This window comes from Anabrus simplex, chromosome 7 (genome assembly GCF_040414725.1).
Source record: "Anabrus simplex isolate iqAnaSimp1 chromosome 7, ASM4041472v1, whole genome shotgun sequence".
Classification (NCBI taxonomy): domain Eukaryota; kingdom Metazoa; phylum Arthropoda; class Insecta; order Orthoptera; family Tettigoniidae; genus Anabrus; species Anabrus simplex.
The window spans coordinates 334,140,443-334,163,302 of NC_090271.1; positions in this window are offsets into that span (position 1 = coordinate 334,140,443).

Genomic DNA, 22,860 nt, shown 5'->3' on the forward strand with positions numbered 1-22,860 from the left:
AGGGTATTCGGAATTAGGAGATAAAGGCTGAGGTAGGAATGAACTCGGTGGTTGAACCAGTACGCAAAGACCTATTTCGGTGGCGAGGTCATGTAAGACGAATGGAGGAGAAAAGAGTACTTAGAAGAACAAAGGACTCCGTGACGGAGGCTAAGAGAAGTAGAGGGGGGCTTTGACGATGGTTGGGAAGTATAGAACTAAACGAGGCTAGAGAATAGTTACAAATAGAGAATTGTAGCAGCCTTTAGTAAATTCACAGAGGCTGAAAGGCATAACAATCTATAATAAAGATGTAATATACGTTTCTATATCATAAACGGAATGTTTAAGAGTCTAAGTTCAAGCGAACATAGCCGAAAAGCGGGTGCGCATAGAGCTGATTTTGTATATCTGGAAAACTGGCGGAGATATTTCAATCAAACTACATGTTTAGAATCCACACATCCAAGGGCAGTTTTAGGGTTCATAGTATTTCAAAATCCCTGAATGGACTGAGGGTTTATGGAAGACCGAAACAGTGAATTTGCTCTCCCACGATTATGTCCAAGACCAGCGTAATGGAAATGCATCAACATTAATAAAAATCTGTTTCTAAAACTTCTTTGTCATGTCCACTTTTTCGATTGGAGGAATAATAATGGAGATATTATTTACCGAATGTCTTGCACTGTAAAGTCGCAGCGGGTGCGGGTATAAGTTCAAATCTACTCAGGATTTTCCCATAATCCTTGGGTTAAGGCGATTATTCACCGTACTATTCGAATGTCTAGTTTTCCAATCTGAACGCCTACACAGGCCGTTATCAGTGTGGTAATTCCACGTGGTTTCCCTCATATTCCAGTGAAATGCTTAGGTAGTATCTCATTTTTAGCCCTAACAGCAACACACATTATTAAAGGTTCATATTTACAGTTCCCCGTCTCTCCGTGCTTCGCGATGACAACAAGTCACCGTGCTCGATAGCTGCAGTTACTTAAGTGCGGCCATTATCCAGTATTCGGGAGATGGTGCGTCGAACGCCCCTGTCCATAGCCCTGAAGATGGTTTTCGGCGTTTTCCCATTGTCACGCCAGTCAAATGCTGGGCCTGTACCTTAATTGAGGCCACGGCCGCTTCCTTCCCATTCCTAGCCCTTTTCTGTCCTATCGTCGCCGTAAGACCTATCTGTGTCGGTGCGACGTTAAACAACTTGTAAAAAAAAAAAAGACAAGTCACATGATGAAAGTTGCAGGACTTACCTCAGGTCAAGCTGCTTCTCAGCGTGTTCCTTTGATAGTAGCAGCAAATCACTTTTCGTTTGTGATCATGGTAACGGAACGACGAATGACTGGCTCCGAGTATCTCAGATGTAGAATTGGGCTCACACTTATTGTTGTTGAGTCATCAGTCGTTAGACTGGTTTCATGCAGCTGTCCACGCCACCCTATCCTCTGCTAAGCTTTTCGTTTCTACGTAACTACTACATCTTATATCTACTCTAATCTGTCTTAATCATACCTCGCTCTACCTCTGACATTTTTACCGCCTATAATTCTCTCAAAAACGAACTGAACAAGTCATGGATGTCTTTAGATGTGTCCTACCATTGTCTCTTCTTCTGGTCAAATTTCACTCAGACGTATGGGGCTAAAATTCAATATGTCAGCAACAAAATGTTACGTACGCTCTGTATGTATCAACCTCATAATGTTACATTGGTTCGGGCAGTGAAATGCAAGACTAATGGATGATAACCATGTTGCCTTTGGCCTCTACTGGAATATCTCTCTTAGTGAAACAGTAGCTTCATTCTGATGAAAACGTCAAGACGGGTGCGTACAGCTAATAATAAACACAGGAAATGCTGTTTTCAAACAAATGTCACTCTTAAGTATGAATATTTTATTTTGTTGAGCCTCCGTGGCTCAGGCGGCAGCGCGTCGGCCTCTCACCGCTGGATACCGTGGCTCAAATCCCGGTCACTCCATGTGAGATTTGTGCTGGACAAAGCGGAGGCGGGACAGGTTTTTCTCCGGGTACTCCGGTTTTCCCTGTCATCTTTCATTCCAGCAACACTCTTCATTCTCATTTCACAGCATCCATCAGTCATTAATAAAATCACTTTGGGAGTGGCGACCCCATCGTACTAATAGCCTATATGTGATTCATTCATTTCATTCCTGACCCGGTCAATGACTGGAAAACAGGTTGTAGGTTTTCATTTTCATTTTCATTTTATTTTGTTATCAGCTCGTTCATGATGCACTTCATATTGTAAAAAGTTTCTAAATATAGGCTGAAATTTTCATCGTACAGTCACAGTTGGGCGACGTTAATAGACTTCATTTTAAATGTTCTGCCGTGTTGCAGAACAATCATTACTGAAGAAATGCTTGTTTGTGAGGACTGCTGCGCACGGGACATGAACTACTATCCTTCTGTCGATCATTTTACTGCTGATATTTAATTAATGGTTAGGAAGATGGTCAATCATTACTCTGTCTTTTTGGAGTTTGTTGTAAATGGGAAGCTTTCCTTCTTTTTGTTTCGACTACCTACTTTATGTATACGTATTACCTGGAATATTCCTAGATATAATAATAATAATAATAATAATAATAATAATAATAATAATAATAATAATAATAATAATAATAATAATAATAATAATAATAATAAAAGTTCCTCAAAAAGATTTGGGTCTTAAGAAAGTGTCCGAGGGTTTTGTCTTCCACGTGAGATTGAACTAGGAACTGTATTCGAGAGTCGAAAAGATCACCACCGTTATGAAGAAATGAAGGTTAACCGTCTATGGTCATCTGAAGAGAATGAACCGGGAGAGATTGGCGCACAAATTGCTCACTTTACAGGAAAAATGGAAATCTAATCCCCGCTCGCACAAAGACATGCGGGTAAATGATACAAGACCAAAGGACATAATGGAGAGGATCGTCTTTATAAAGAAAGTTGCGGGGTTTAGCGATCATCCAGAGGAGGAACGTGCTAAACCGCGGAACACTTCGACTAAAATGGAGCGTGAAGTTGAAAAATCTGTGGTTACGACGTAAACAAAAATGTGTAAGGCTAAGAAAGAAAGGCAAGTAGCTGGTGTATCATTTGGCTGTATCGGTGCAAAAAAATAACAACAAAAATAAAATCAGGAATTCAGTAACCGAAATGACCTCGTATAATAATTACAACTGTGGTGGTGGGGGTTGTTCTGGTGGTGATGATTGTTTTAAGAGAAAGTACAAGTAGGCAACCATCCTCTATATATCACTAATCAGAGAGTAAAAGAGAAGGGACCCAACACTTGGAATAATGAAGGTATCGGCCAGAGAAAGACGGGGTTCACGAACGCGTGAAAATGGAAGAAGGCCTAGGCTTCGAATGCTCTAATACTGTCGGCTTCGGAAAAGAACAAGAGTTGAGAAAGAGAAGTCGGATAGGATAGATAAAAGTGAGGAGCCTGGCACAAGTAAGTGGAAACAGTGCCAAGACTCAGCTACGAGCCCCGTGGCTGCCAACCCACGTTTCTAAGAGCCACTGGAGGCACTTTTAGTCTCCTCTTGCGACAGACAGGGGATACCTTGGGTGCTATTCTACCGTCCGCACCCACAGGGGGTAATAATTACAACTATTGGTCTTTCTGTGATAGTTGATGTTGATGTTTCCGTAGTACTGTCACATCGTAATACTGATGGGCTCTGTAGAACCAGCCTAGAATCTTTTTAAAACGTCGCAAATCAGATCTCCCAAGAAATTTATAACGACACACACATTACATCGCTAAGTTTTAAAAAATCATAAATGCTATCCTACACGAAAGATCGTATCAGAAAGAGAACCCGATAATGTGCATTAAACTAGTAAAGAGAAGGTAAATGAAATAAATAAAAGGGTTTCTTATATTTGACGACTTCTCCCAGCGTTCACAGCTCTATCGCAATCCCTTATCCCAGCTCTCGAGTATAGGACGCTTAGGTCAACATATTCATGTTTCATGTTGGGATCTAATTCTATTTGTTGATGTAATATCCTCTCTACCGTCTGTCGCCCACTCCCTAAGATACTTAACCTACGCAAGGAAATACTTACCTAGGACACGAGCACAAAGACCGGATCTTTTGGTCAAGACAAACATGGAACAGTTTGAATTTACACTCGCCAATCCTGTCATATACGGCCGAACCGTGGGGAACGTTATTCTCTCCTCTTTCCTTCCCTAACATACAAATACGGGTAGTATCGAACTGGTCCGGCGAGTAGTTGGCAGATAGAGGCAAGAATTCCCGATTGGGTTACTAACGAAAACCCCAAAACCTCAACTGCTTCATTTCACTAGTCTCATTGTCAGTTCTCAGACAGTCTCAGAGCAGTGCAGTAGTGTTCAATGCTTTCTACGTTAGGTGAGAAGGGTTTCAAGTTAGTAGTCTCTTCAGGGATTTAGATATTCAAAAGGTGACAAGACACAATCGGGTCAAAAGTAACTATACTAGACTTAACTAAAGTTGGCGTCTGACAGGTAAGGTTGGAGGGAGGAGCACTGCACGTGCCATTTCACGATGTTGCCACATTCCAGCATTCCTTTCTACATGCTCTTACCCCTCGCTTCCGGCTCACTTGTTCCCTCCTTCATTCTGACCGCTGTGATCTGTTGTAAACTACCTGGCCAGGCAATGTCGTCCCATTTGCGATCACTCTTATACAAACAATCAGGTTGTTATCAGTGACAGTGACAGGTTTGGCAACTCCCAGCAAGACGAGCTGCCCTGAAGTTTTATCTCCATGGCAACCGCAGTCGCCCCACCCTCGTTTCCTTGGCAACCACACAGCCACTCCCTTTTTCCCGCCTCGGCAGGCAGTAAACGGGCCTCCCTCTAAAAAATGTCAGACACCAACTCTTATTATTAGCAGTATAGGCTTACCTAAAGGGCAATACATATAAACGTTATTTGACAAGGCCGAAAGGCCGCTACATATATTTACTATATTGTCCTGTGCCATTTTATTCGTAAAGTTAGTATACTGTATTGTACCGTACCCAGGGGCAAATACCCTCTAGGACGATGCCTCCATTCCTGTATGAACATCCGACTAACTCAGGGTTGGGCAGAGTGTGGGTTGGTTGTCGATTGGGTCAGGATAAAAGTCGAAGTTCTACACTAAAATAGCAATCAATGACAGGAAATGGAGGTATAACACGAATGAGAAACAATCATAGGGGGTAAGATGGATTTATTAATAAATATCCCCGATCAAATCACACGAAAATAAATTGAATCAAGAAAATAAAAATTTGTAAAAAAAATGAACTCAAAATATTGAAATAAGTTGAAATTAGAGACGTTAATTGAATAATTGTACAAATTTGACATTAAAAAGAAAAACAAGTTCAACAAAGAACATTAATATAAATCAAGATTGAGTTTCTTCTTATAGTCCAATGTTTATGTTGTATGGCAACAAGTGTACGCAAACACTGCCATGTGGTATTTCCGTATGGAGTTTCACACTATCGCATCCCAACGATACGGTTTCAAATTAAATTAATCCCGAGAGTCGTCAAACTATTTCCGTAAAATGAAAGTTACATAATAAGAAAAATTACGACGGAAAGAAAAATAATTAAGACGCATCGGACGCTATGTAAGGTATGATAAATACTAGGGGCAAATCCTACACTATATTTACAGTAATTCAAATAATCAAACTAAACATATATATATATATATATCGGATATCGAGTAAAGTCTTAAATGCTACACTGCTTCTAATGTGAATCCCGGTTCACTACAAAAGATCTAGACAAAACTAGATAAACCAACAATACTTCAGCACTCGGGCTGTTCCCTTTAAAAACAACGAGACAAGGTATACAATCACAAAATAATAATGTAAAACCACCCTGTAAGGGAAAAACATATAAATAATCCTTGATATCATGAAGAAAGCAATGGGCAACATTGCCTCCTTCTGCTGCGTTTGAGCGCTCAACAGCGCGGTCATCCGTCATGTACTTCCGGGTAGATTACGAGCTGTAAAAAAATGTTGAACTCCTCTATGCTAAAGATTGGATTTTGTCTCCCGAGGCCGCTACAAGGAAATACTGTCTCTTTCACACATACCGATAACACAGGCCAGGAATCAGCTTGCCATGAGATAACGCCCATCATCAACTACACGGAAACTCACGTATATTTATTCCTTCTTCGCATGCTTGGGCCATTTAACAACATCAGACTCAATAGTCTGGAATTAACACTGTCCATTCTGATCACAATATACACTCAGAAGACACTAGGCAGGCACACACACATCTGCACAATACTCTTATCTTGTCAGGCATACCATCAGCCTGCACCAATACATTATAATTCAGCATGCAATTATTATCTCATTATTCCTCATGAATCCCACTGGCCTTTCCACATAATGAGACGCAGTTCGAGTCCTTGGCAGACCATCAGGCAAACCGAATCCAACTTAACTTCAAAGATCTTAATTTAACAACGACGTTCTGCAGCTCCTTCTGGCAGCTTCTGTAAAACCATGCATCATGCAAAATAGCTATACCTGTCTCTCTGAATAACCGAAATAAAATGAATTGATACGTGTTTGACGTAATATAAAATGAACCTGTCGATCTAGCCCTTCTAGCATATATTTAAGGAAAACTCGGAATATCCTACACTAAGTACTATATTTACGACAATAACTGATCCTATCAATCCCTCATTTTCCCAAACATCTACTCATAAAGCAAAATAAAAATAAAAAAACATGCATTAATCTCGTATCCGAATCTATCATAGTAACAAAGTTAAACAAACACATGCCTTCAGGCTTACTTTATATGAAAATTAAAATTCTATCTACACTGCCCTAGTACCTTAACATAACTTACATATCATGCCGTAAATAATACATGCGTCTTACTTTACATTCTACATGACTCTCGGGAAACCAGGATAGCAGCTTACATCCCCACTACTTATGGGTCTACTTCATGTTAATCACAGCATTAACATGTGGGAATGCACTTCCTTCCTCTACAGGCGTATCCATCATCTTGCTGGAAAATAATTCACTGGAACACAGAAGACTATTATTGATAACCTCTTCACTGCTTAATGCTGCGAGCCGAGATACCCTTTCTTTTACCAGATCAGCTAACACACTGATTCACATATATATAACACACTTCACTTAAAGGGTAAAAACACAGTTTTTAAAGCAGCCCACGGTTCGGTACGGAAGTTCCACGCGAATACGCGCCCGTCGCGAAATAGTGAAACAATAGCACGTTTCCACTACACTTGTTACTCAGCGGTCACTAAACACCGTCTTTATCAATTGAAAGTAAACTCTGCCAAAATTATACTATTTCATTTGCTCAAGCACAGTAAATATTGCGACTGTATAATTTGAAGTATCAATGAAACTCAGTTACTGTTACAGGAATGATACCACGTTAATTACGATCACCAGCCACAGAGTTAATACATCCGCACTGTGCAAATCTTTACCACGGAGATACAAAGTTGGTGCATCCGCACTGCTCAAATTTTTACTACCGAATACAGAGTTAGCACATCCGCACTGTTCAAACTTTTACTACAGAGTACAAAGTTGGTGCATCCGCATTGCTCAAAACTTTGCTACGGACTGACGCTCTCCAGAGCTAAGGGTTACTGAGGAGGCTTCGGTGACGCCAATAATATTGGGGTTCCCTGGTGTCTGAACCAACCACCAATCAGAGAGTTCGTCATGTATGATGACATAATACTTATTGTGATATATTTACAAAACACAGCTCAAACACTAGCAAATCTCTTCCGCCAATTTCTATAATACATTTCCAAATATATCTGACTTCAGAAACTGTGGAAAACCGATCTCTAACAGAAACTGACTTTATCCACAGAGCACGTTGGTCATCCTGGAATTAATATTTGGCGCGGTGTAGCCTCCAGGTTTGCCAAATCCCTAAGTTCCCATTGGCTGAAATATCTTGGTTGGTCAGCATCTAATACACGTGTCGATCCTTGCCAACGCTTGGGTACGCTATACTATCTCACGGTCATACGGAAATATGAAGCAACATCCAGCGAACCACTGTCTTGCTCAACATCCGGTATCAACTATCTTAGGATACGATGCTTTCACATATTAGACTGTAACTTTTCCGAATAAATCTCACATGTTTGGTCAAATAATATTCCAGTTATTATTATGGGCCGGTAGGATACGGCTCAGTATACTTCTTCGATCCTTGGTTTCGATATTTTAGCGTCAGACGAGTTCGACAACACGCACAGGTGCCCTCTTCTTCAATCACTAACCAATTAGCCAATCAACCTCTCACACGGCTGTTCGACAATATAAAAATTAATGAATTTGGCTTGAAGTGTTGAAATGTCTGGAGATAGAGTTCACACAGCCACGTGGGTGTTCATCACCGATCCGGGAACGTGATTTTATAAACTTCATTTTTGAAAAAGTTTATCGACAAATGTTAAGTCTCGCAAACGCGCGCAAGATTTTCTTGCAAATTTTAAGAAAGCCGGAGCTGCTCTTTGACTCTCCGGGTAAGCCTACAGCTGTAATTTCAAGTAAAGATTGGAGAAAGTCTAATCCTTAGCTGCTTTTAAGGGAACCTGGATGTGTGAAATGATATAAAAATTTCACTTCTGATGTTCAGTTACATATCTCAGAAACTAAGAGGTATTTCCTTGAATGTTCTTTTGATACACTGACTGACAGAGCAAATGCAACACCAAGAAGGAGTGGTCAGAACTTTATGCCAATTGCAGGGTAGACTGACGTCACTGAGGTATGCTCATGATGTGAAATGCGCCGCTGTGCTGCGCACGTAGCGAACGATAAATGGGAATGGCGAATGGCCCACTTCGTACCGTGATTTCTCAGCCGACAGTCATTGTAGAACGTGTTGTCATGTGCCACAGGACACGTGTATAGCTAAGAATGCCAAGCCGCCGTCAACGGAGGCATTTCCAGCAAACAGACGACTTTACGAGGGGTATGGTGATCGGGCTGAGAAGGGCAGGTTGGTCGTTTCGTCAAATCGCAGCCGATACCCATAGGGATGTGTCCACGGTGCAGCGCCTGTGGCGAAGATGGTTGGCGCAGGGACATGTGACACGTGCGAGGGGTCCAGGCGCAGCCCGAGTGACGTCAGCACGCGAGGATCGGCGCATCCGCCGCCAAGCGGTGGCAGCCCCGCACGCCACGTCAACCGCCATTCTTCAGCATGTGCAAGACACCCTGGCTGTTCCAATATCGACCAGAACAATTTCCCGTCGATTAGTTGAAGGAGGCCTGCACTCCCGGCGTCCGCTCAGAAGACTACCATTGACTCCACAGCATAGACGTGCACGCCTGGCATGGTGCCGGGCTAGAGCGACTTGGATGAGGGAATGGCGGAACGTCGTGTTCTCCGATGAGTCACGCTTCTGTTCTGTCAGTGACAGTCACCGCAGACGCGTGTGGCGTCGGCGTGGAGAAAGGTCAAATCCGGCCGTAACTGTGGAGCGCCCTACCGCTAGACAACGCGGCATCATGGTTTGGGGCGCTATTGCGTATGATTCCACGTCACCTCTAGTGCGTATTCAAGGCACGTTAAATGCCCACCGCTACGTGCAGCATGTGCTGCGGCCGGTGGCACTCCCGTACCTTCAGGGGCTGCCCAATGCTCTGTTTCAGCAGGATAATGCCCGCCCACACACTGCTCGCATCTCCCAACAGGCTCTACGAGGTGTACAGATGCTTCCGTGGCCAGCGTACTCTCCGGATCTCTCACCAATCGAACACGTGTGGGATCTCATTGGACGCCGTTTGCAAACTCTGCCCCAGCCTCGTACGGACGACCAACTGTGGCAAATGGTTGACAGAGAATGGAGAACCATCCCCACTCTTATTGACTCTGTACCTCGACGTGTTTCTGCGTGCATCGCCGCTCGCGGTGGTCCTACATCCTACTGAGTCGATGCCGTGCGCATTGTGTAACCTGCATATCGGTTTGAAATAAACATCAATTATTCGTCCGTGCCGTCTCTGTTTTTTCCCCAACTTTCATCCCTTTCGAACCACTCCTCCTTGCTGTTGCATTTGCTCTGTCAGTCAGTGTATTTCAGAATACATCCATCATTATTGGGATACAATATAAAGCTTCTATGTTTAATATTTTGTGTCAGAAAGAAACAGTATAAAAATGTTTTTTTTAAAAAAAAGATTGCACCGGGCGAGTTGGCCATGCGGTTAGGAGCGTATAGCTGTGAGCTCGGGAGATAGTGGGTTCGAACCCCACTGTCGGCAGCCCTGAAGATGGTTTTCCGTAGTTTACCATTTTCACACCAGGCAAATGCTGGGGCTGTACCTTAATTAAGGCCACGGCCGCTTCCTTCTCATTCCTAGGCCTTTCCTGTCCAACCGTCGCCATAAAACCTATCTGTGTCGGTACGACGTAAAGCAAATAGCAAATATATATATATATATATATATCGCTAAAAAGTTCCCTTAACTGATGTACCTTTTTCTCAGATAATGCCCAAACCAGACCCAAGAAACACTGCATGCCTGATATTCGAACTTTTTCTTGAGCTGCTGAAGTAAAATTATTGCCGTATTGTTTACAGGAGTTGTGAAAAATTATCCTAGTTGAAAACTGAAATTTTCCGTAAAATTTTCAATGGTCCTCAAGCTGGCCTTCATGAAGTAATCAAGATATCTGATTAGAATTACTTCCTCAAGGATATCTATACAGTTCAAATACATTGAGATAGTTCCTCAGAAAAAGGCACACACATTTCAAGGAATATGACTTACAGAAAATCCAAAAAGAATATTTGACCGGTAGCTGGCATCTAACGATATTCAGCGTGCAGACCTATGGTTAAACCTAATTTTATTGCCTCAAATATAACTTCACCACAATAATTGATTCACCAAATTCTTCAGAAAACATTCGAGAATTTTTTTAAAGTCCAAAAACGAAAATTGACATTTTCGAGCCTATCACACTTACCGGTTCACTTAAAGTGGGAATACCGGGCGAGTTGGCCGTGCGTGTAGAGGCGCGCGGCTGTGAGCTTGCATCCGGGAGATAGTAGGTTCGAATCCCACTATCGGCAGCCCTGAAGATGGTTTTCCGTGGTTTCCCATTTTCACACCAGGCAAATGCTGGGGCTGTACCTTAATTAAGGCCACGACCGCTTCCTTCCAACTCCTAGGCCTTTCCTATCCCATCGTCGCCATAGACCTATATGTGTCGGTGCGACGTAAAGCCCCTAGCAAAAAAAAAAATTAAAGTGGGAATAATAATGCATTTTAGAACTTCACTACACCTCAGTAAAAGATATATCACGTCAAGAAGAAAAATACCAATAATTCAGAGATTATTGTTTTATCTCCATTCTCCGTACGTCGATCAGCCCTAATAAACAAACTATCAAGTATGAAGCGGGGTAAAGGAAACAACACAGGTATATTAATGTAAAATAGAAAGAAAGGGAATGAGAGGACAAAGTACAAAAGTTTATCACGATATTGATTGATATTGCCATGGCAACTTCTGATGGTGACCTTGAACATAAAAATTAGTAAACAAAACAAAATAAATAACCACGACGAGCAAATGAAATAACATCAATAACGATTATTGAAGGGATAAAGATATCAACACAATGGTTCCACACCTGTTATCATTAAATCATTTTTAAGCCTGAATGACCTCAGCTTATTTCAAAATAAGATATCCTAAGTTCTCCCAGATTTCACTCCTGTATTTTGTTTTCATTTGCTTTACGTCGCGCCGTCGCCGATAGGTCTTATGGCGACGATGGAATAGGAAAGGTCCAGGAATGGGAAGGAAGCGGCCGTGGCCTTAATTAAGGTACAGCCTGGTGTGAAAATGGGAAACCACGGAAAACCATCTCTAGGGCTACCGGCAGTGGGGTTCGAACCCCTTCTGTCCCGGATGCAAGCGCACAGCTGCGCGCCCCTAACCGCACGGCCAACTTGTATATTAACGTCAGTCTGAAAACGTAGTTACGTTCGAGTGTTGACTTCTTTCTTAACAGAATGCCGTTGATCGCAACTGCATTCCTTTATTAGCCTACACCTTGTTTAGATTTCACTTACCCCCTGTGGGTGGGGGACGCAGATGAAGAATACACCCACGGTATCGCCTAACTGTCGTAAGAGCCGACTAAAAGGAGCGACCAAGGGATGATGAAATTAAAACCATGAGACTACTTGTGATTAGTACCACCACGTGAGAAACACAATGGATCTAACTTACCTGCGAGTTGTACCCCTACGTGAGGAACACCACGGGCCTGCATTACCTGTGGTTAGTACCACCATGTGAGAAACACAATGGATCTACCTTACCTGCGAGTTGTACCCCTACGTGAGGAACACCACGGGCCTGCATTACCTGTGATTAGTACCACCATGTGAGAAACACAATGGATCTAACTTACCTGCGAGTTGTACCCCTACGTGAGGAACACCACGGGCCTGCATTACCTGTGATTAGTACCACCATGTGAGAAACACAATGGATCTAACTTACCTGCGAGTTGTACCCTTACGTGAGGAACACCACGGGCCTGCATTACCTGTGATTAGTACCACCATGTGAGAAACAAAATGGATCTAACTTACCTGCGAGTTGTACCCCTACGTGAGGAACACCACGGGTCTGCATTACCTGTGATTAGCACTGCCATGTCCGACTCGTTGGCTGAACGGTCAGCGTTCCGGCCTTCGGTTCAGAGGGTCCCGGGTTCGATTCCCGGCTGAGTCGGGGATTTTAAGCTTAATTGGTTAATTCCAATGGCTCGGGGACTGGGTGTGTGTGGCGTATTCAACGTTAGAAATCATCCTAGGTAGGGCCCTCATCTTCACAGACATGCAGGTCGCCTAATAGGCCGTCTACTAGAAAAAGACCTGCACCAGGCCTCTCCGGAGGTCATACGCCATTAAATTAAATTACTGCAATTATGAGAGGCCGGTGACCTGAATTCTGGACTCCTTTAGATAAAACAAGCATCATCTCACAAAAAAAAAGGGGCATTGTGAATTGGATCCACAGATTGTTTGGGATTCATGGTTATTTCTTCGTCATCATTCGTTTTATATTTTAGTGGATACGTTTTGAAGTTTTATTTATCTTTTAATTTCGTTGCACATCGTAGCATTACGGGCTGATGACCTAGCTGTTAGGCCCCTTTAAAGAACAAACATCATCATCATCATCATCTCGATTTCACTTTCAGTAGTACCGTCTTGGAAGAATACACATTTTAAATACTTGGCATGGACCATCTCTTTCAGTTTTGTATAAATGTTCATGTGATTTCTTTTTGTGTTTCAGGTAGGTGAAGTGCAAGAAGTGTCTTCTCGTTTACTCTATGCTAGCTGCTCATCAGCTGTCGCACTGAGATAAAACGTGAGTTACAACAAATTTCTCCCTTAGAAAGTTGTAGTTACATGTCTGTGTGTTTGTGTGTCATGTTTATCTGTACACGAGAAACATAGCGGAAGTAGTTCTGCGTGATGTGGATTATTATAAAATGTATATTTAACTGATTATTTACTGCAATACTGTTATCACTAAACAATTAATTGGTGACAGTTTTAGAAACTAAAAGTGGCGTATCATGAATTTTGGTAATATCAAATGTGATAGATAGTTTGAGCACAAGGAGTGCAAGATGAAAATAAATGAATCCAAAACAAAAGTAATGGAGTGCAGTCGAACGAAGGCAGGTGATGCAGGTAATATTTTATTAGGAAATGAAGTCTTAAAGGAAGTAGGTGAATATTGTTACTTCGATAGTAAAATAACTAACGATGGCAGAAGTAAGGAGGACATAAAATGCAGCCTAGCACAACAAAGAAGGCCTTTCTTAAAAAAAGAAATTTACTCACTTCAAACATTGATACAGCAATTAGAAAGATATTTTTGAAGACTTTCTTCTGGAGCACGGCTTTGTATGGAACTGAAACATAGACAATAAATGCCTCATAAAGAAGAGAATATTTTGAAATGTGATTTTGCAGAAGAATGCTGAAGGTGAGAAGGGTACACAGAATCACGAATGACGAGGTACTGAATTAAGTCCACGGCCGCTTTCTTCCCACTCCTTGATCTTTTCTACCCCATCGTCACGATAATATCTGTGTCAGTGCGACGCAATGCAAATTGCAACTTACAAAATATCCAGTGATAGCGGTATACAGAGGAATACTGTGCAACCGCAGCCGCTGTAAAAGATGAGAAAGTGGATTCTGATATCTTCGAGCAAAAGCCATCTTAAACTAATTAATTTATGTTATTATTTAATATATTTATTTGGATGGTGTGAACGTGGTCTAAAACCATTCGGTAAATGCCAACTGACTACGCCAGGTTTCGGGTCCTCAATCATAAATGAAATGACTAACGAGTTCTACCTTATTTGTATGTATGTAATTTTGTTTATTAGACTGTAAGAAAGAAATACCGGCAGTTAAGAATGTTATTTTACATTATTTCCTCATATGCCTCGTGGCTTAATGCTTTGGAAGGAATGTGAAAACTAAATTTGGATTTTTCATTTGAAAAATCCCTTGTGCAACATACTTGTTGAAATTTGACCAATTTCAAGCTAAAATTCCGAGGATTATAAGTAAAACATGACCACTTTGTGTTCACTTTTATGTATGTACTGAGTTGTACAGGTACGTTCAAAGATGGACATGTACAGTACATTTTTACTGTTCTGACTTTGACCTTGGAAGAAAGAGGCTAAAAACTCATACCTTAAAAGAAACGGCTGTAGCACAATTATGTATTACCAACACAACTTTCACGTTGTCCAGAAGACAGTGAAAAAAACAGACCTTGATTTTGAAGAAGAGTTAAGTGCAAGGGTTGGTGAGAATGAACGTCGTACTTTGCCACCTGCTAAATGCAATCAGTGCCTCAATGCTGCGGTGGCTCTGTGATGGGGAAATCACATTACGGGTGTGGGAGAAGCAAGAAGCTCCTTAGATCTAACCGAGCCAAGATGTGAATGAAATGCACTTTACCTTCGTAAATAGCAACTCCAATAGCTTCGGGCGCTCACAAAGTGTGTCTTCCCGTGTCGCTGGAACGAAATGAGTGGTTTAGATCCTGTTACATTTAAGTGAGCTCCTTTAGTCTTAGGTCATGCAATGATGTACGGAGCATCCTGTAAGTTCATGTCAAGTGAGCAGGAAACATTCTCGGCTGGCATCATTTTCTTTGTAAGAGTCGATGACATTTAAACCAAGTAGGGTTGCCACTCAGGATTTGACCCTAAACCATACCTCATTTCCAGACTCCGAGTTGAACTATAATTTCTCCGTATAAAACGTCTAATTGGCATTTAAGACATTCCTATATTAATCATCTTTCTGTATGGTTGGCGGCCATGGCGGGCGTGGTGCGACGCAGAAGTCACTTGTTGATAATGATGTTTTATGATAATGTGTGTTTTAATTATCTCTCTTTAGATGAAATATGAGTGAAAATATTTCGAAACTCCTGTTTTCCTCAACTTCTTAGATTTATATGGAAGATATTATTTGTACCAGTCAGCAGTGATTCACTTTAATGTCCCGTCTGTGTACTTGGTACCTCCTGGAGCGTGTAAATTACAACTCTTCTTTTGCAAGTAATGAAAATCATTTTATTTTCCGTATTGAAAGATTCTCAATAATAATAATATAAAAGAATTTATTGGACTCCAACCTATTCAATACATTACTGGATGTTAACATTTTTAGTTAAACATCGTTAAAATGGAGACATGTTTCGCCCTCCATGTGGGGCATCATCAGTCATATCAAAGCACCTCAAAATTAAACCAGACGTCTGGTTGGAAATTATGAGCAATATTTATAAGAAAGAATACATTAAAAACACGTACAAAGTCCTATCCAAAACGAAATAACAACAGACTAGTTAGGTACACATAGTAAAATACGCTAGTGGTTTCTTAATATTAAAATGCACAGTATAAAAATGGAAGTAATCAAAGTCCGTATGATATTGAGTTCGATGGTGGTTCTGCGTAGTATATACAAATGTTGGCAAAATAAAACACAATTTATAATTACTGTACAGTGTGTTTTATTTTGCCAACATTTGTATATACTACGCAGAACCACCATCGAACTCAATATCATACGGACTTTGATTACTTCCATTTTTATACTGTGCATTTTAATATTAAGAAACCACTAGCGTATTTTACTATGTGTACCTAACTAGTCTGTTGTTATTTCGTTTTGGATAGGACTTTGTACGTGTTTTTAATGTATTCTTTCTTATAAATATTGCTCATAATTTCCAACCAGACGTCTGGTTTAATTTTGAGGTGCTTTGATATGACTGATGATGCCCCACATGGAGGGCGAAACATGTCTCCATTTTAACGATGTTTAACTAAAAATGTTAACATCCAGTAATGTATTGAATAGGTTGGAGTCCAATAAATTCTTTTATATTATTATTATTAACTCTTCTTTTGTTATGATTTTTGACAGCTCGCCTTAGCAGACATATAGTAATAAATATCGAAGGAAAACATTCAATTTCATTCAACCAAATTATTGAAGTGATTCACTTTGATGTCCCGTCTGTGTACTTGGTCCAGTCAACAGGTAGTTTTGATTGTCGTTTTAAGAACTTAATGAAGTGTACTTTTGGGTTATTCAACCCGTCAAATTTCCACTGGCGCCGACATCTTGGTAATATCAATGCTCCTTGAATTGTAGCGGAAAAGTGGTTTCACAAAAAGAGATCTGTGATTTTTGGTATAATCAGTAGTTCCGACGAAACAGTCCTACGAATGTGAAATACTCGTATTTTCTTTCATGCTAAGAAAAATTGCATTTTTGGTACTATTCAGTTTATTTTCATTTTTTATCAAGTGGCACTGTTTTCTTATTTTATGCACATCACTTAATCAGTCAGAAATCCTAACCCTTCTTCCAAGTAAGCAGAGATAATCGGGAAGTGACGACTTCACAACATCAGAAACGGTACTTTTGCTTTTTGAAACTAACCATCATAATCCTTTATAGCCCAGATTCGTGGCGCTTTTGAAATGTTTTAACTGAACAGATCGAAGTTGCCTAGCTGCTTTTGTAATTCTCATGTTCGAAAGGCGAAGAATTCTTTGATCTAGAGCAGGGTCCACCAACTGTTGGACGTGTGACGTCGGAGAGCCCATGTGACGTAAGAGCGCAGACTGGTCAGGAGCTCAGTTGCAGATAGGGACGAATGGACAGCCTCGCTTTGTAGTAGACACAAGTCGTGGTGTTAGTAGTTGTACAGTACACTGAACCGAGCACATCACAGTGCAACAAGCTGTCTACGCCTGCGATCTATATTTATTTGTTGAAAATGATAGGAATGCTACGGCTAAAGATTAGTGTGTACAAAAGAGCTACGGTATGTAAAAATATGTAATTTACAACGCTAGTACAGTTTGTGTCACGCTACAGGTTATGATCAGTATGAAGGCTAAGAAAGGGTACGTGTAATTGCAGAATTGATTGATAAATTAAATAACCCTGTCGAGCATTCGAATCTGTGAGTCAGCAGTTCGATTGAGTTTTAAATTTCATATTTAATTGCAGAGAAACTTAAACCGTTCACTGATGGTGAGTTCGTGAAGCCGGTGAGGAGTACTGTACTGCTATGTTCGGCACAACACGTGCCTACTACAAAGTGTGCCTTACATCACACGTCCAACAGTCGGAGGCCACTGCTCTAGAGCAATAGCTAACCATGCTTGAAGTTATACAATGCATTTCACCTATGCCTTGGAATGTAGTGTACTCGTCTGAAATAGGCCTATTGAGTTGGTGGCCCGCGAGACCCCTAAGTTTGGCCTCTAGATAAAATCGTTATATTTGAGGGCTGGAAAAAATAGTGGCAACATATGCATATGCATCGCAGAACCTTCATTCCCCTGCAACATGCTGCACCCGTTGTCGGATGTGTGGAAGGCGTAAGATACCAGTAGCACTGTCGTCTTTGTTGATGTCCTGGATGGAGTGTTCTGCCGGTTGAAGTATAGCGTCTTGTGTGTGGAAACCCTTCCCTCAGAGCGGTTCCTTTAATGTGGGGAACACATTGAATTCAGGGGGGACACAATCATGTCCGGTGAATAGGGCGGATGTTTATGGACCTCCCACCTCTACCGTGCCACAGGAGCAGCATTGCGACAGCGGACATTGTCGCACAGGACAGTGAGCGGATACGTTTGTAAATGGGGCCGTTTCCTGTGCAGTGCACAATGATGTTCCAGAAACCTGTGCTATATTCCCTTGCACGTAAGCCTATACATTAAGGTACAATCTTACTCTTTCTCCCCTGTTAATACTGAAGGGAGTGATTTCCAGTTATTTTCTGACTGTTGGGTTCGATTCAGTGTCGCCAACCATACAGTTTAGGGCCCCTACTTGCCGATACGACGTCTTACATTTAATATTAATCTGGTGCGTTGGCACTATACAGTCATAGTTTATTTCATGATTTGCGAGAATTACGTACTGTCACTGCTTACTAGTGTTACATTTGCGGGAGTAATTAAAGCATATTTTCTTTTTTCTGTGGATTGTAAATCTGTTTGGGTGATAGCACGTAAGTAGAATATTTTGGTATGTTCGAATAAGTATTTAATAACGTAGGTGATTTGAAACGACGAACGCAGAATTTTATTAATTACGGTCTTAATTCGTGCAATACTTACGTATATAATTCGAATAGGATGTCTAAGAAGCAAAAAAAAAAAAATCTGCAAGAACTCCGAAAAGGAAAGAAATATTACTTTCTCTATAAAGATCAGTTCAGTTCAAATTGAGGAAATTTCGTTACCAACCTCACTTATTCTAACCTTGCCTAGTCACGTCTTTGTTACGGTTTGTAGACTTAGCCTTTGTGTATTCTTATTGACTTACGGCATATGCACATGCAATACATTTGCTGGTGTGTATCATTACATTTCTCATCAGTCCGACAAATAATAACTAATAAGAAGGCAGCTGAATTATTTACACAAGGGAAACCCCAAATAATACGGTCATACTATATCAAAATAAAGGCAGAAATATGTAACATTAAATTGAGTGAGGGTGGGAGTGAGCGTATTTCCTTAATTCCTCATTAAGCTTGAAAACCGACTTAATTGTGAATATGTTGATCATTTACTATCATTTAGTTGGGTAAGGGAACCTCCATTATTGATACTTACATTGAGGTTAGTTTGTTGATGTGGTTATGTCTCGTGATTGCAATATGTACGTAGTCAAGTTGGCAGCAGTAATGACCCATTAAAAGATAAAATAGGGGGCGAGATTTGCCTTTTAGTGTACAACCTGACGTGACGAGTGCTATAGTTTGCGGCATTCACTGTTTAGTTCAAGGGAACTGCATGACGCAGTATGACACCCTGCAAATCGTACGCCACTTTCACCTTCCCTTTATCATGAGAAGTTGTCTGAGCCGGGGTGATGTTGCATATCAACACGCCTTACGGATAGCAAGGCATAAGCTGGTACTGGTACTTTGGTACACTCAGCTGATTGTCTATAAAGGTATGCAACTTGAAACTGAAGGTGAGACGACATACTTCTCAGAATGATGCGCCGCACAAATAGTATGCACTGGCGAAAGGATTAGATTAGATACTCTGGTCAGCGTAAAATTAAGCCTGCACTTTTAGTCAGGGTGTGAGTTAGGTTAGGTGAAGTTAACGCCTATCAGCGTGAGGTTAACCCAGCACTCCTGGCCATTAACATCATGTAAGGTTAAGCCTGCACTTTTAGCCAGGGTGTGAGTTAGGTTAGGTGAAGTTAACGCCTATCAGCGTGAGGTTAACCAGTACTCTTGGCCATTAACATCATGTAAGGTTAAGCCTGCACTTTTAGCCAGGGTGTGAGTTAGGTTAGGTGAAGTTAACGCCTATCAGCGTGAGGTTAACCCAGTACTCTTGGCCATCAACATCATCTAAGGTTAAGCCTGCACTTTTAGCCAGGGTGTGAGTTAGGTTAGGTGAAGTTAACGCCTATCAGCGTGAGGTTAACCCAGCACTCCTGGCCATTAACATCATGTAAGGTTAAGCCTGCACTTTTAGCCAGGGTGTGAGTTAGGTTAGGTGAAGTTAACGCCTATCAGCGTGAGGTTAACCCAGCACTCCTGGCCATTAACATCATGTAAGGTTAAGCCTGCACTTTTAGCCAGGGTGTGAGTTAGGTTAGGTGAAGTTAACGCCTATCAGCGTGAGGTTAACCCAGCACTCCTGGCCATTAACATCATGTAAGGTTAAGCCTGCACTTTTAGCCAGGGTGTGAGTTAGGTTAGGTGAAGTTAACGCCTATCAGCGTGAGGGTAACCCAGCACTCCTGGCCATTAACATTATGTAAGGTTAAGCCTGCACTTTTAGCCAGGGTGTGAGTTAGGTTAGGTGAAGTTAACGCCTATCAGCGTGAGGGTAACCCAGCACTCCTGGCCATTAACATTATGTAAGGTTAAGCCTGCACATTTATGCACTCAGTGAGGGTGTCGAACTGTTAAGCTTACACTCTTATGTTGTTTTCCCGGGTATTGAACTTTGAATATCTTAGGTTAAAATTGCACTCTTAGGCTACGAACTTAGGTCTGTAAGGTTAACTCCCTTAGGCTTGTGGTCGAACTCGGGATTATCTGGAGGGATTATAGAATCTTGAGGAGATGGGAAGAATGCTGTTGCTCGCATTCAGTAACTGCTGCTGCGCGGTCTGAAAACACATCACGATTTAAAGGCCACATGCCAGTTTTGGAAAACCCACTGGTAGCATTGTGAATTGAAGCTGCTTTCCCGTAGGCTAATGAATACAAATTAGCCGTTTGGTACTGAGTAACAACTCTTCCTGGGTGCGCTTTGAGCCATTTGTATACTTCTTGATTATAATATGTGTTCAGTGGTCCAATTAATGCCACATCCAGAGGTTGAAGCCGATGGGTGCAGTGAGTTGGAAACGAGAGCATGATGATACCATTGTCCTTAGCATATCAACATGCTTATGACTAGCATGGCCATCCAGTTGAAGAAACACCCTCTGGTCTTTCGATGAATTGACATGTTGTTGGAAGTGTTTCAACCACTGAAGGAACAGTTATCCTGTCATCCAGCCCGTTTCTTTTATAAGAGTCAGTGTTCCTGTAGGTGCTCCATCAAAAAGTTCGGTTTTGAACTTCTTTCTTGCAAATATCATTGCAGGTGGAATGAAAATGTCAGCAGAGTTCATACAGCATACTACGGTCGCATGCTGACCCCTTTCAGAACTGGTCATAGAACCAATGAGGAATAACAAGTTCTGATTTGTCAAAAAACATAGCGACTTGCGGCTTATTAAATGCTCGGACTCTTTCTGCTGAAGTTGCTTCTGGTCGCCTCAACGAAAGCTCGGGGTGCCTCTCCCGAAAACCATGTAACTATTCCAAGCCTAGAAAAGATCTACACATTTGTGATAAATTAAATTAGTGTCACTATCCTACAGCCTTTTAACATATAGCTTACAATTTATCATAAATATACTATCCTACCATCATTATCATCTGGTCAAACAGCCAATGAAGTAGTATTCAGTTTATAAACACCTGTTTCGTGCAAGGTTCTGAACTGTTCTAAATGATAACAGTGTTGTTAGAGGTTAATGAGTCCTTCCTTCAGAGAATGAAGGTATGTGTGGAAGGTTATAATTTGTTGAAGAAGCCCGAAGCGATGCGTTAAAAAGACGTGTAGTGAGTTCTACCCAGGTGTTGTTCATTAATGACATGGACTGTACTAACCGCCGGCCTCGGAGGTAAATGACCTCATAACTGTAATCTAACTTGTAAAATGCGGATCTTTTGACCCTCGGGTAAAATCTCAGACTGTTATTATCAACAACAACAAATGTGAGAAGTTATTAAAATATGTGGATAAGTACAAACGGTATAAATTACGGTGTAGCCATGCTGAAACAGCGACAGATTTTTGCATTGGACGAGGTCACCACTGGGATGGGTGGTCCACGTCCTGACGGCAGGTAAACTCCAGCACATGATCTGACTTGGGACAATAACTATGATCGTAATACTGAAAGAAGCGTTCAGACAGTTCTTAGAGGGAGGCCCGTTTATTGGCTGCTGGCCAGCTCGTGTTGCTTGGAGTTGCCAAACCTCTCAATTATGAGCGGACTGAACGAATGTACAAGTGAGGCGGCGGCGAAGCGAAGGAGAAAGGAATGCAGAAATGTGGCAACAGCGTGCAATGCTCCTCTCTCCAGCCCTATCTGTCAGAATACTTCTTTAAATATCACGAGTTAGGTTACCAACGTCTAGGCTCGGAAAAGGCATTTTCTTGTTATTATTATTATTATTATTATTATTATTATTATTATTATTATTATTATTATTATTATTATTATTATTATTATTATTATTACCGAGGTTTGGTGGATTAGCAGAGGTGAAAGAAGGTGCTGGGATGAATAGGTCTCAATATACGAAATTAAAGTTAATTTAAAATTTAACAAGGTTATATTTTCTTTTTAAGATCAAGAAATAACAAATATAACAGGTACTCAGTAGCCTAGCAACAAATCGAGAATGTACAATTACAGTGTTACAGGATTTGGGCTCCGAGAGCCAGACACATAATTCTTGAGCAATTAGCCCAACTTTAGCCACATACCAGGTTTGACCAAGGGGCAGAAAACCCCAATCATGCCCAGGAACTCTTGCTCCCTATTACCCAGTAAAGCCTGCTCGAGGCACACAGAAATCAAAATTTTAAGAAAGAGCAACCC